This window comes from Malania oleifera, chromosome 8 (genome assembly GCF_029873635.1).
Source record: "Malania oleifera isolate guangnan ecotype guangnan chromosome 8, ASM2987363v1, whole genome shotgun sequence".
Taxonomy (NCBI): domain Eukaryota; kingdom Viridiplantae; phylum Streptophyta; class Magnoliopsida; order Santalales; family Ximeniaceae; genus Malania; species Malania oleifera.
This window is the reverse complement of record NC_080424.1, coordinates 94,776,424-94,790,721: the sequence shown is the minus strand read 5'-3', so window position 1 is coordinate 94,790,721 and position 14,298 is coordinate 94,776,424.

The following is a 14,298-nucleotide window of genomic DNA, read 5'->3' as shown; positions in this document are numbered from 1 at the left end:
GTTTTAAGGAAAACGATGTTATAACATGCCTTGAAGTATTTTCTAATATGCAGTATTTTTCTATCTTATTCCTACATTCTCATCTTGGCATCTTTTATTTTTTAGATATTATGTTTCTTCGTCGTCCAACATTCTTATCCATATAGCATTGTTGGTCTTATAGCCGTCCTATAAAATTTTTCTTTTAATTTTAAGGATATTCTACAATTACAAAGCACACTTGAAGTACTTTTCCATTTTACCCAACTTGTTTTAACTCTATGCATTACATCGTCTTCAATTTCTCTTTTAGCTTGCATTGTAGAATCAAGATATTAAAATCCATAAAGGCTATTTATTTCTTCATCATCAAGTTTAACTTTATCTCCAATATTCCTCCTACCATTACTGAAATTAATTTTTTGAAGCCTTCATATCTAACCTTAATCTTTGTTCAACTACTCTTTCCCACAGTTTCATCATATAATTCATAAGTTTAATATCATGATAGTTATTATAATTTTGAATATCTCCTTTATTTTTGTATATAGGTATTAAAGTATTTTTCTTCTATTTTTCTAGCCATTTTCTTAGTTTTTATAATTGTGTTAAATAAATTAGTTAACCATATAATTCAATTATCACCTAAGCATTTCCAAACTTCAGTTGGGATGTTATCTGATCCTATAGTTTTTCCATTTTTCGTCTTTTTTAAAGGAAAACTTAACTTCGTTACCTCCAATTTTTCAAATAAATCTAATACTTTTAGTCTTTTCCTCGTTTGTCAATAAATTTAAGTCTTCTATTTGATTTTTATTAAACAACTTACTAAAATAGCTTAAAATTATCTCCACTTTTTATACATGTTACATTTCCTAAGTCCTTACTCTTCTTTTTTCTAACTTTAATAAATTTAAATATATCTATTTCCTCTTCTTTTGTATCTAATATATCATACAAACTATTAAATGATCTATGTTTAATTTCACTAACGTTCTTTTTTACATATTTTCTCGCCTCTTTATACTTTTTAAAGTTATCCATATTTCTATATTTTTGCCATATTTTATACCAAATTATGTTTCTCTTTATGGCTTTTTGGATGTCTTTATTCCACCACCAACTTTATTTACTATTCGAGAATCTTCCCTTAATTCACCTAAAATCTCTTTTGCTATTTTTTAATAAAGTTAGTTAATCTACTCCGAAGAATATTTGTATCCTTCTTATCCTCTTTAGTCTAATTCCCATATTTGATCATTTTATCTTTAAATTTTATTATATTTTCTCCATTTAGGTTCCACCACCTAGTTCTCTTACACTTGTTTATTTTATTATTTTTCTTTCATTTCTTAATACATATATTTAACACTAAGACTATATGTTGTGTGATTAGGCTTTCATTTCAAATAATTTTACAATCCTTGTATGATAAATGATCTACCCTCCTAGTTAAAAAAAATCTATTTGACTTCTATTGTAACGACCCGAAACTTTAACCTGCTATGTGTATATATATATATATATATATCAAAAATGCTCTTTGATACCACACACATATATAAATACAACCCGCCCTAACCAAGGAATCCCGGGTGCACCTACCATTACTGAAATTAAAATCATACAGCGGAAGATTTCTAAAACATCTAAACACTTTACCAAAGTTCTAACTGTTCCCAAATACATACATTTAACTACTTGTCTATTTAACACAACCTAACTGAATGACAAAATAAAACCACCGGTGACTCACCAGGTCTGTCTAATACCCCTAAAATGTCTAATCCTTGCTCCGTAGTACCCTAGGCATGATTCTATGAAGGTCCTAAAAATGATTTGTATAATGGGGTGAAACACTTCTCAATAAGATAGATTATATTATTATCAGTGTGTGACTAGTATAAGTTCTCGTGTGAATATAAAACTTCCATTATTTAATCGTATATGAAAATGACATTTAAACTGTACTAATTAGTATATCTGAAAATACATAATTTTTGAATAATAAATTGTCGGCTCAATATAGCTAATTTATAGTAAATTTGCCTATATATGCATGAAAGACACAACCTGAACTGCTGAAATGAGCGATCTTCGTCAGACGATCAACAACCACCCAAATAGCATTCAACCCCTGACATACTGGTGGTAACCCCGTAACGAAATCCATCGAAACGTGATCCCATTTCCACTCTGAAATGAACAATGGCTGCAACTGTCCTTCCGGTCTCTGGTGTTCAGCTTTAACCTGCTAACACGTCAAGCATTGCTGAACAAACTCGGCTATCTCCCTCTTCATTCCACTCCACCATAAATACTTTTGCAGATCCCTATACATTTTAGTACTGTCGGGATGAACCGTGTATAGGAATCTGTGAGCCTCCTCCAATATAGTTCTCCTGATCTCAGTATCTGCAGGAACACATAGCCTAGTACAGAATCACAGAGTTTCGTCATCTGATATGCTGAACTCCTCTCCCTGACTATCCCGTACTCTAGTCATCACCTTTGCCAACTCTGCATCATCACCCTGAGCTGCTTTAATCCTCTCGTATAGCGTAGGCTGAACCACTAGGCTAGCAATGACTGCCTGAGGACTCTCTTCTATTAACTCTATGTTGAGCCTTTCCAAATCCATCAGAATTGAGTGCTGAATCTCCATAGCTGCCAGTACAGGTCCTACTGACTTCCTGCTCAGAGCATCTGCCACCACATTTGCCTTCCCGAGATGGTAACTAATCGTGCAATCATAATCTTTAATGAGTTATAGCCACCTTCTTTGTCTTATATTTAGTTCTTTCTAGGTGAAGAAATATTTCAGGCTCTTGTGATCCGTGAAAATCTCACACTTCCCATCATATAGGTAATGCCTCCAAATCTTAAGTGCGTACACCACAGCAGCTAACTCCAAATCATGCACGGGATAGTTCTTCTCATACTCTTTAAGTTGTCTAGACGCATACGCAACAACCCTGTCGTGTTGCATCAACACGCATCCAAGACGCTTCAAAGAGGCATCACTGTATATTACAAAACTGTCCTCCCCTGATGGAATAGCTAGAACTGGCACCGAGACCAACCGCTATTTTAATTCTTGAAAACTCTGTTCACAGTCGTCGATCCAATTAAACTTCATATTTTTCCTCGTAAGCCGTGTTAATGGACCTGATAATCTGGAGAAGCCATCTACAAAGTGGCGGTAATAGCCTGCTAATCCTAGAAAACTCTTGATCTCCTGAACATTGCCTGGCCTTTCCCAACTCACCACTGCCTCTATTTTACTCGAATCAACTGATACACCTGCTTTAGAGACCACATGGCCGAGAAAAGTAACTTGCCTTAACCAGAACTCACATTTCTTTAGTTTTGCATGCAATTTCCTTTCTCTCAATATCTACAACACCAACCTTAAATGATGCTCGTGTTCCTCAAAACTCCTCGAATAGACCAATATATCATCAATGAACACAACTACAAACTGATCTAAATATTGATGGAACACTTGATTCATTAAGTCCATAAATACTGCTGGTGCATTAATCAACCCAAATGGCATCACTAAAAACTCGTAATGCCCATATCTGGTACGGAATGCGGTCTTTGAAATGTCCTCTGCTCTAACTTTCACCTGATGGTAACCCGACCGCAGGTCAATTTTAGAGTAAACCTGGGTCCCCTGGAGTTGATCAAATAAATCATCAATCCTAGGGAGAGGATACTTATTCTTGACTGTCAGTTTGTTTATCTCCCTATAATCAATACACAACCTCATGGTCCCATCTTTCTTTTTCACGAACAAAACTGGCGCACCCCAAGGCGACACACTGGGCCTGATAAAACCCTTGTCCAGCAATTCCTATAGCTGATCTTTCTATTCTTTCAACTCAACTAGAGTCATACGATATGGTGCTTTAGATACCGATGCTGACCCAAACAACATATCTACAGTAAACTCGATCTCTCGGTCTGGTGGTAAGCCAGGAAATTCCTCCGAAAAGACATTTGGAAATTCTCTCATTACAAGTATGTCAACTTGTCTTAATTCTTCTTTTGGAAAATTTTTTATGTATGCGACATACCCCTAGCAACCACCTTGTAGCAATCTCCTCACCTGAATAGCCGACACTAGCTATGGCGAGGCATGCACGCGTGAACCCACAAATCTAAATTTTGGCTCACCCGAGGGTTTGAAAATCACTTCTTTCTATATATCAGTACTAAATAGTATCAGACCTTGAGGAAATATTCATTCAGATTCAGACAATAAAGTACGGTACTGTTGCTATTTTAGATCAGAGTGCAACCACATATCTCAGATAGTGTGTGGATTTCGTCTACCGTGCCAGGAGAGATTGCAGTCTCCCTAGAGAGCTGGGTTGATGTGGCCGGTTTGACGAGGTAGAGATTAGTAGCGTGCCTAGAGAGACTACAGTGGGCCAGATTGTTGATTGGTAGAGTTTCAGATTGACTTACCTGATAGGCCAACCAAAGTTATGGACCGCACAACCCTGTTATGAGGGGTTAAATCATGACATTCAGTTCCCAGGGTATTATCACAACAATTTCTATAAATACAGATTTACAATACAATAGTAGATTTATTATAATATTAGAATTATGTGTAACTAAAAAACTCTGATATACAATTGTATTTTAAACTATAATAAATGTAATCTGTACGGTATACTAGATTATCAGTTTTACTGTTTCAGTATTATATCAGTTTATTAAATGTGTAACTCAGTTGCTACACACTAGTGATAACATATCTTCTCTTACTGAGCATTGTCTCATCCCAGTGCCTTAACATTTTTCAGGTGATCCAATTAGGCGAGTAGATCAGGCTCATAGGTAGAGAGGTTCTTGCGCTACCCTTTTTGAAGGGTGAGTGTTTCCTGGCTGTTGGTTGTTTAGGTAGATCCTAGGATTTTTTATGATGTCACTGGGTATTTTGTGATGTATATTTTGGGACTTTTAGATTTATGGTATTGTAAATATTGTTTACAATTTTATGTTTACCGCTGCTTAAGAATGTAATGTGAACAGAGTTTCCTCAGTGCTCCTTTGGGGCCTGAGATGTTTTCAACAGGTAATACAGAGAGATTTGATATATATATATATATATATATATATATATATATATATATAGATATGTAAAAAAAAAATGGCATGAAAAATCAGGTCGTTATAGTATGGATGTGTATGTGAATGTGTATAGGGTTTACATGTACTCCATAGGGTCGGACCCTCATTCAGTATAGTATCATGTATGTTTAATTGATATAAAGAAAAGTTAGGTTACTAAATTCACACCTAAGGCCCATCTGCAGGTTCGGGGTGTGACAACTTGGTATCAGTAATATTTTCACCACATAATTTTAACTTTGAGCTAATCTTATGCAAGACTGAGTTATATTCACTGACTGTTTTAAAATCTTGCAACCTCAGGTACAACCATTCATATCAAACTTGTGGTAAAATCACAATTTTCTAATGGTTAAATCTATCCTTTAAATTTTTCTATAGGATAAGTGAGTCTTTAATAGTGAGATATTTAGTCTTTAATCATTCATCTAAATGATGATGGAGAAAGATCATAACTTTTGCGCGATCTTGCAGGGATGCAGTATTTCTATCTAAAATAATGTTTCCCAAGTTCATTGCATGTAGATGGATATCACCATCAAGAATCCATGATAAATAATTGTTGCCTTTGATGTCAAGGGGAACAAATTCAACTTTGCTTAGGTTCGATATCTGAATAAATTAACAATAATAAGAGAATTTAGAAAATAGAATGTAAAAACTGAAATAAAACCAAGATAATAATATAATATTATTTCCACCATTTTAGGGTACATAAATATGTTTCTTCAGGAATTTTTTTTTATTTTTCTCAATTTATACTCTTCAGGAGTATGATTCCAATTTACAATATTAAATTGGTTAATAATTTACCACCTCTTTCGGAGGTTAAATATACAACCTCATTTAGAGGATAAACGTTTCACCTCTTCAGGAGGTCGATTTAAACATTTCCTTTAGAGGTTAAAAATATATCCTCTTCGGGAGGTAAATATTTACCATCTCTTCTAGAAATTAAATACATAGTCTCTTTAGGAGATCTATCTTTTTAGGGAGATTAAATATATTGCCTCTTCAGGAGAACTATTTTGCCATCTCTTTTGGATATATATATACATATATGCAATGTAGAAATAAAACCATCAATTAAGGCGACATAAAAATACAAAAATATATTAGTCAGTTAGAGTCTCGTAAATTAAATAAGAATTAAAGAAATATGTCAGTTGGTTAGAGTTTCGTGTTGATAACGTGTTATAAAATGATGCACAAATTAATAATAAAATAAATAAAGATGAGCAGAAAAATAAATAGAAACAAGATTGAATTTTACGTGGTTGGGATATACCTACTTCATGGACGGATTGGATCAAGATTTCACTATTTTGAGGAAGAATTACAAAGTGATATGAAATTGACCTTGTACAAGATATCTCTCCCACTTTTTCTTTTTTTTATATCTCTCCTCTTTCTTTCTATTTCTATCTTTCTCTTTTCTTCTTTTTCTTTATCTACTCCACTTTTTCCTTTCCACGTACAATAACTGATTCTCACACCCAATTTTTCCTTTTATAAGCACGTGGAGGAGTTGATAAGGTTTCATATAATAAGAGATAAGAGAGAATATGGAGATGATGGATAGGATAGGGACAAGCACACGATGATAACCATACATTTATAACTGTTGAAGAGTAAACTTGACGGTGGCAGCAAAATTTGACGACGGCTGCCGCACCAACCAGTCACTTCTGTTGATCAGCGATCACTAACCTCACCTACCAGCCACAATCGTTGATTATTTTGATTTAGAATTTGCTATAAATAGATGTGTGTGTGCACAATGTAGTATGTGGTGTAGAGAGGGTGAATAACCAATGAGCGAGGTGGATTTTGATCCCTCTGTAATTCAATTTTTGAAATAAATTGATAGTGTTTATTGTGCAATTGATTCTCACTGAGTTTCAGTTTCAACTAGTGACTGAGTGTCCCCTCCACCCATCAGTGGTACAAGAGCGTCCAACGAGGAGAAATTCAATTTTTTCCCAGATCTAAAGTTACTCAAAATTCAAAATTGAGCTTACCATTGTGAAATTCGCATCGAGACGATTCTAACGGTGAAAACCACGTCTCAAACGGACTCCAGGAGACTCCACACGCGCTTATATGCTCCTCTAGCGAAGTCAGCGTCCTTCCCACGCGCCGCACAGGCCGACAAGGATTTCGATCGCCGGCTTCACGTGCTCCATGCGCCCCGCACGCGTCTTCCTCGCCCGAGTGGTGAGATCTGACCTAGCCACCCGATTCGAGACCCGGCCCAGCAACTTGGCTCCAGCCCTGCGAGCACGATCCAACCCGCCTTCCGACCCGCATCCAGTCCTCGATACGCGGCATGTCGAGAAGCCGCCGCTTGGCTCAAACGGTAACAAATAACACCGTCTTTTGGCCGTTAAGTCAAACCGTTTTTTTTAAAGAAAAAAAAAATCGGTCCAAAATTTTTTGGGCGGTTCAGTGATTTTTTGACTGGTTCTTTGCAACCCAAAACCTGTTCCTAAGGTTGTTCGACCTTCTAAACACATTGGTGGCATCAGATTTGCCAAAATCAATCCCAATCTCTCTATTTTTATATATTAAATTTAATGGCAAACAATGCTACCCAAGTAATCATTCCAAAGTTGACCCGGGAGAATTATAACAACTGGTATATTCAAATGAGAGCCCTTCTAGGTGCTCAGGATGTCATGGATATCGTTGAAGATGGGTATAGAGAAATCCCATCAAAAGAAGTTGAAGCAGTTATGTCCGATGCTCAAAGAATGACCTTGCGAGCCGATCGAAAAAAGGATTGCAAGGCGAAGTCCATAATCTACCAAGGCCTTGATGAGGCTACATTCGAAATCATCGCCTCCGCCAAGACATCCAAAGTTGAAGAACCCGAATCGTGACAACTGGGTTTAAATAAATAAGAGAGGGGCAAATTGGAAATTTGGCACATTTCGTCGATGAAGCCTTTGTTCTTCTCGACGACAAAATTCAGAGACTCGTCGACGAGGAGAAGCCGAGGAGTCTCGGAAAAATCGGTGATCTCAAATTCATCGACGAGACCATCGATTCGTCGACGAATTGGGTCGAGTCAAAAGGGCTATAAATAGAATATTCTTTACTTCCAAGCTAAGTAACTTCAAACATATCTCTCTCTCTCTCTCTAGAACTCTCCCTACTCCCTCTCTTTCTAGATTTCTTCGTCGATCGTTGCTGGAATCAAGAATCGGAAGTTACCACGAGAATTGTGGAAGGATTCTCTACAATTTCTACGAATCAGAATCTCGTTTTGGAGATTTTTGGGTTTTGGTGAAAAATCGAGGTAAGGCTCAATTTTCATTTCTAATCTAGTAGTTTTGTAGGTAATTGTATTGTGAGTATATTTTGTACTGTGATTTGTAGGTTTTGGAGCTCGGTTCACTGTTTAGGAGCCTTGGAGTTCAGGAATTGGTATTCGGGGAAAAGGTAAGGGGAACTATGTTTATATTGGTTATTTTTGAAATCGGACTCATTGGAACTGTGGTTCACGGTCCTGTGTGTGTTTTGGCTACTCATTTGGGGGGATCTAACGGGAAAAACTATGATTTTTTAATTATTACAGTTTTGGGAAAAGGGGGCGACGGGCTGCATCCCTGGTTTTGTTGAAAACCGTGGGTATATGTTGATTTATACTGTGATATTGGGATGGTCGTGCCTTGACTTGTTTAAACTGTATTTGTTCGTAAAACCATGATTTAGATTACTAAATGGGTGTAGTTTGTTTGTTTATATGAGCATGCATATGTTGTATCTTGGTGAAATAGGAACCGGGTTCCGAATTGTTCCAGGTTTGAAAATCCCTCTTTTGTCGAAGAGTGCGCAATACCACTAGTTTGGCCGGCTTTCGAGCTGAAGGGTGTGCGAACATCAGATCTACACCGGTTCAATGCTGATGCTATGCCAGGTTACCAGGGGCACCGGCGTTTGCCGAAGGATGTGAAATATCACCAGACTGCCGACATTGGCCGAAGGGTGTGAAATACCACCGGATCACTGGTTTTTACCAAAGGGTGTGAAATACCACCAGACAGTCCGGCTTTGAGCTGAAGGGTGTGACGACACCAGATTGTATTGCTTGGTTTGTGAAAATATTGGAACTGTTTTGATTGTTTTAACTATTGATTCATGCATGTTAGTGTATCATGATAACACTCAAATGCCACACACCGATATAACCTGTGTTCTTCCTTACTGAGAGGTGTCTCACCCCTGCTGTACGTCCATTTTTACAGATTCTTTGAGTAACCGGAACTAGCGTCCTGGTGTAGGGAGCGTAGTGGTCGGTGTACTGCATCTAGCACTTGGGGGAGTGCTAGGACTGTATTTTTTTTGGGTTGCCATTTTGAAATGTATTTGAACACCTGTTTGTACGTTTTGATAGAGTCATGTTCTGCTTTTGTATAGACTCTGGTATGGTACTGCATATGTATATATATAACCTTTTTCCATTGCGTATATGATTGTATTTGGATGTGTTTAGGGTGCTTGGGAACCCCACGGGGTCGGACCCTCATCTTTTGTACTGTATTTGTGATGATTTGTATGATACAAGGACAGGTTATGTTACATTTTCACCCCTGGGTCCCATTTCAGGGTTTGGGGTGTGACAGCTTGGTATTAGAGCTAACCAGGTTACTAGATCTTGTAGACTTGGTTAGGCTTAGTTATGAGTACATACCAGGGTATAGGATGTGGATATGGGTAGAGTTGGTTGAAGGTTGTTCGGTTGCTGGACAGGGATTTTTCGACGGTATTCCCTGTTTTTCCTGGGATGACGATTCCAGTAAAAGTAGGGCAGATCATTGATGACTTTCGTGTTGGTGTGATAGGACAGACCTAGACCTGACAGAGAAAAGTTAACACGATTAGTGTAGATCATTGTGTTAACTGTACGTATAGTAGGGATACTGATAGATTATTATTGTGTTGCAGAATGGAGCCCAAAGATAATAACCTGGGAAGTGGCTCCGAGTAGACTGCGAGTGATTAGTCTCCTTCTATGCCTCGAGGTTTGACGAGGCAGGTATTGCGAGAGATAGGGCGGAGTGTGAGGAGACGTGAGCGCTCTCCTACTGCTGTGGGGTGCACCATTGAGAGGTTCACATGCATGCATCCTCCGACGTTTTCTGGAGGACTTGACCCGACGATAGCAGAGGATTGGGTGGATAAGACTAAGAGGATCTTGGAGGTCCTGCACTGTACGGATAGGCAGCAAGTCCTTTATGCCACCTTCCAGCTATCTAGGGAGGCGGGTCGATGGTGAACTATAGTGAGTCTGCTGGAGAAGCAGAGAGTTGGTCCTAAGGAGATGACGTGGAGCCATTTCAAGGAGGTGTTCTTTGACAGATACTTCTCGACTTCAGTACGTGATGCGAAGACAGATGAGTTTTCTACTCTAACTCAAGGAAGTTTGACGGTGCAGGGGTATGCGGCTCGGTATGTAAAGCTGTCTCGGTTCGCACCGTGTTTGGTCTCGAGTGAGTACGAGAAGACTCAGAGGTTCAAGAAGGGTTTGAGGAAGGATATCCGCAGAATCGTGGGTATGCTTCAGATCCACGAGTTCTCAGTGTTGGTGGATAAGGCTACGGTGATTGAGACCGGTATCCTAGAGGACGAGGTGGATCAGGAATCAAGGAAGAGGACAATACCTTCTGATCTCAGACAGGATCTCGTCAGGGATCGTGGAAGAAGAGGAGCAAGGGCTCAGGTTATCGTCAGAATACCAAGCGCCAGGATTCTCAGGGGAGCCAGACTCGTGGACGTTATGCCAGATGCCACAAATGGCACGAGGGTGAGTGCTAGTCATTTGGGGGTAACTGCTATAACTCTGGCCAGTCAGGTCACATGTTTCATGATTGTCATGCACCAAGGCGAGACGTGCTTGCATCTAGTGTGAACCGAGGGAGCAATCAGATACCTCGGGGAACCATTCAGGTAAATACAGAGTATACTCTCTTACTCTAGCGGATGCTAAGCATGCAAGTAACGTGGTGACAGGTACCTTATTATTGCTTTTGAATAAAGCTTCTATTTTGTTTGATTCGGGTGCAACCCATTCCTTTGTGTTTGTGAATTTTGTGGGACTGTGTGGGGTTGAGACCCGAGACATGAATGAGGTGTTATCTGTTACTACGCCATCTGGGAGTGTATCTTTCTATAGGAAGATGTTGGTAGACTGTCCAGTGGAAATTTAGGGAAAGCTGCTACCGGTAAATCTTGTTGTGTATGACATGTCGGGGTTTGATGTCATCTTGGGGATGGATTGGTTGTTCTCCAGTTATGTTGTAATCGACTGTCGTAGGAAGGTGGTAGTTTTTAGACCTCCTGGGAAACAGGAGTACGAATTTGTGGGATCGTGTGTGCGTCCAGCGCCATAGATTCTGTCGGCACTACAGGTGAGGAGGCTGCTCTTGGACAGATGTCAGGGGTACCTAGCTTATGTGGAGGAACCGTCACGAAATGAGTTGAGGCTCGAGGAAATTCGGGTAGTCAGCGAGTTCTCGGATGTGTTTCCAAATGATTTACCCCGTTTACCTCCAAATCGTGAGGTGGAGTTTGCGATACAGTTGCTGCCCGGTAAGACATCAATCTCTAAAGCTCTGTACCAGATGACTCTAGCAGAACTTCGAGAGTTGAAGGAGCAATTGCAAGAATTACTGGACAGGGGATTCATTCGACCTAGTGTTTCGCCCTGGGGAGCTCTAGTATTGTTTGTGAAGAAGAAACATGGGTCGATGCAGATGTGCATTGATTACCGTGAGATTAACAAGGTGACTATGAAGAATCGCTATCCTTTACCTCGTATAAATGATCTCTTTGACCACTTGCAGGGGACACGGGTATTTTCGAAGATCAACTTGCGGTCAAGATATCATCAAGTGAGGGTTAGAGCGGAAGATGTAGCGAAGATTGCTTTCCGAACCAGATATGGCCACTACGAGTTTTTGGTCATTCCTTTTGGGTTGACGAATGCTTCGGCGATGTTCATGGATCTGATGAATAGGGTTTTCCATAAGTACTTGGATCGGTTCGTGGTGGTGTTCATTGACGACATCCTGGTATACTCGAGGAGTACGGAAGAGCACGTGGAACATTTGAGACTAGTATTACAGATTATGCGGGAGAAAAAGTTGTATGCTAAGCTGAAGAAGTGTGAATTCTGGTTGAGTCAGATTGTGTTTTTAAGCCATGTGGTTACTGGGGATGGTATATCAGTTGATCCTAGCAAGATTGAAGCTGTGGTTGACTGGGTAAGGCCGAAAAATGTGCAGGAGGTTCGGAGTTTTCTAGGACTAGCGGGTTATTATCGTCGGTTCGTAGAGGCTTTCTTTAAACTGTCTGCACCTCTGGCTCGATTGACCAGGAAGGGAGTCCAGTTCGAGTGGACCAGTGATTGCGAGCAGTGCTTTCAGGAGTTGAAGCACCCGCTTGTTACTGCTCCAATGTTGACCATTCCTTCGGGGGATGGTGGGTTTGTGATTTATAGCGACACGTCTCTGAAAGGCCTGGGATGTGTGCTTATGCAGTAGGGTAAGGTAGTAACTTATGCTTCTCGGCAACTGAAGGAGTATAAGAAGAATTACCCTACGCATGATTTGGAATTGGATGCTGTAATATATGCACTGAAGATCTGGCGACACTATTTGTATGGTGTGTAGTGTGAGATCTTCACTGACCATAAGAGTCTCAGGTATTTCTTCACGCAGAAGGAGTTGAACATGAGACAGAGACGGTGGCTAGAGTTGATCAAGGACTACAATTGCACGATCAGTTATCACCCGGGAAAGGCTAATGTGGTGGTTGATGTGTTGAGTCGGAAGTCGGGACCTGCGGCTGTATCTACGGTTGTAACTCGGTGTCATATCATATGGGATTTGGAAAGCTCAGGTATAGAGTTGGTAATTGGTGATCATCAGGATTATCTTGCTGGTTTGGTGGTTCAGCCAACTTTATTTGAGCGTATAAAAGCCGCACAGGCTAGTGATGCAAAGTTGGTAGAGGTTAGGGAAAAGGTACAACAGAGATTGGCTATGGAGTTTAACATCTCTGAGGGAGGTGTGTTGAGGTTTGGGACTAGGCTGTGTGTTCCGAATGATGATGAGATCAGAAGGACGATTCTAGAGGAGGCGCATCGTTCTATGTATACGGTACATCCTGGCAGTACAAAGATGTATTGGGACTTGCACGAGACCTTCTGGTGGTCTAGTATGAAGAGGCAGATTGCTCAATTCGTGGAGCAGTGTCTGAAGTGTTAGTAGGTGAGATGTATTGGGACTTGCGCGAGACCTTCTGGTGGTCTAGTATGAAGAGGCAGATTGCTCAGTTCGTAGAGCAGTGTCTAAAGTCTCAGCAGGTGAGATGTATTGGGACTTGCGCTAGACCTTATGGTGGTCTAGTATGAAGAGGCAGATTGCTCAGTTCGTGGAGCAGTGTCTGACGTGTCAGTAGGTGAAGCTGAACATCAAAGGCCAGTAGGGCCGTTGCAGCCTTTGCTTATTCTAGTGTGGAAATAGGAGCATATTTCCATGGATTTTGTGACCGGAATTCCGCCAGTACTTCATGAGCAGAATGCTATTTGGGTGATCGTGGATAGATTGATAAAATTTGCTCATTTCATACCGATGAAAGTTGGCTATCCTTTGAGTAGGCTAGCAGATTTGTATGTGCAGGAGATTGTGAGAATGCATGGAGTACCAGTGTCCATTGTGTCAAATTGAGATTCAAGGTTTACTTCTCGATGTGGATGAGCTTGCAAAAGGCATTAGGGACGAAGCTTACTTTCAGTACAGCGCTCCACCCCCAGACTGATGGACAGTCAGAGAGGACGATACAGATCTTGGAAGATATGTTGCGAGCTTGTGTGTTGGACTTTGGTGGTAGTTGGATACAGTTTATACCACTTGTAGAGTTCGCTTATAACAACAGCTTCCAATCTAGTATCGGGATGGCACCGTTCGAGGCTCTGTATGGTCGAAGGTGTCGATCTCCTTTGTATTGGGATGGGGTTGGTGAGTGTCAGGTGTTAGGACCTGAATTTGTGTAGCAGGCGTCTAAGAAGGTGGGTTTGATCCCGGAGATGATTCGATCAGCTCAGAGTCGGCAGAAGAGTTATGCAGATGTTTGCTGCCGTGAGTTAGAGTTCGAAGTGGGAGG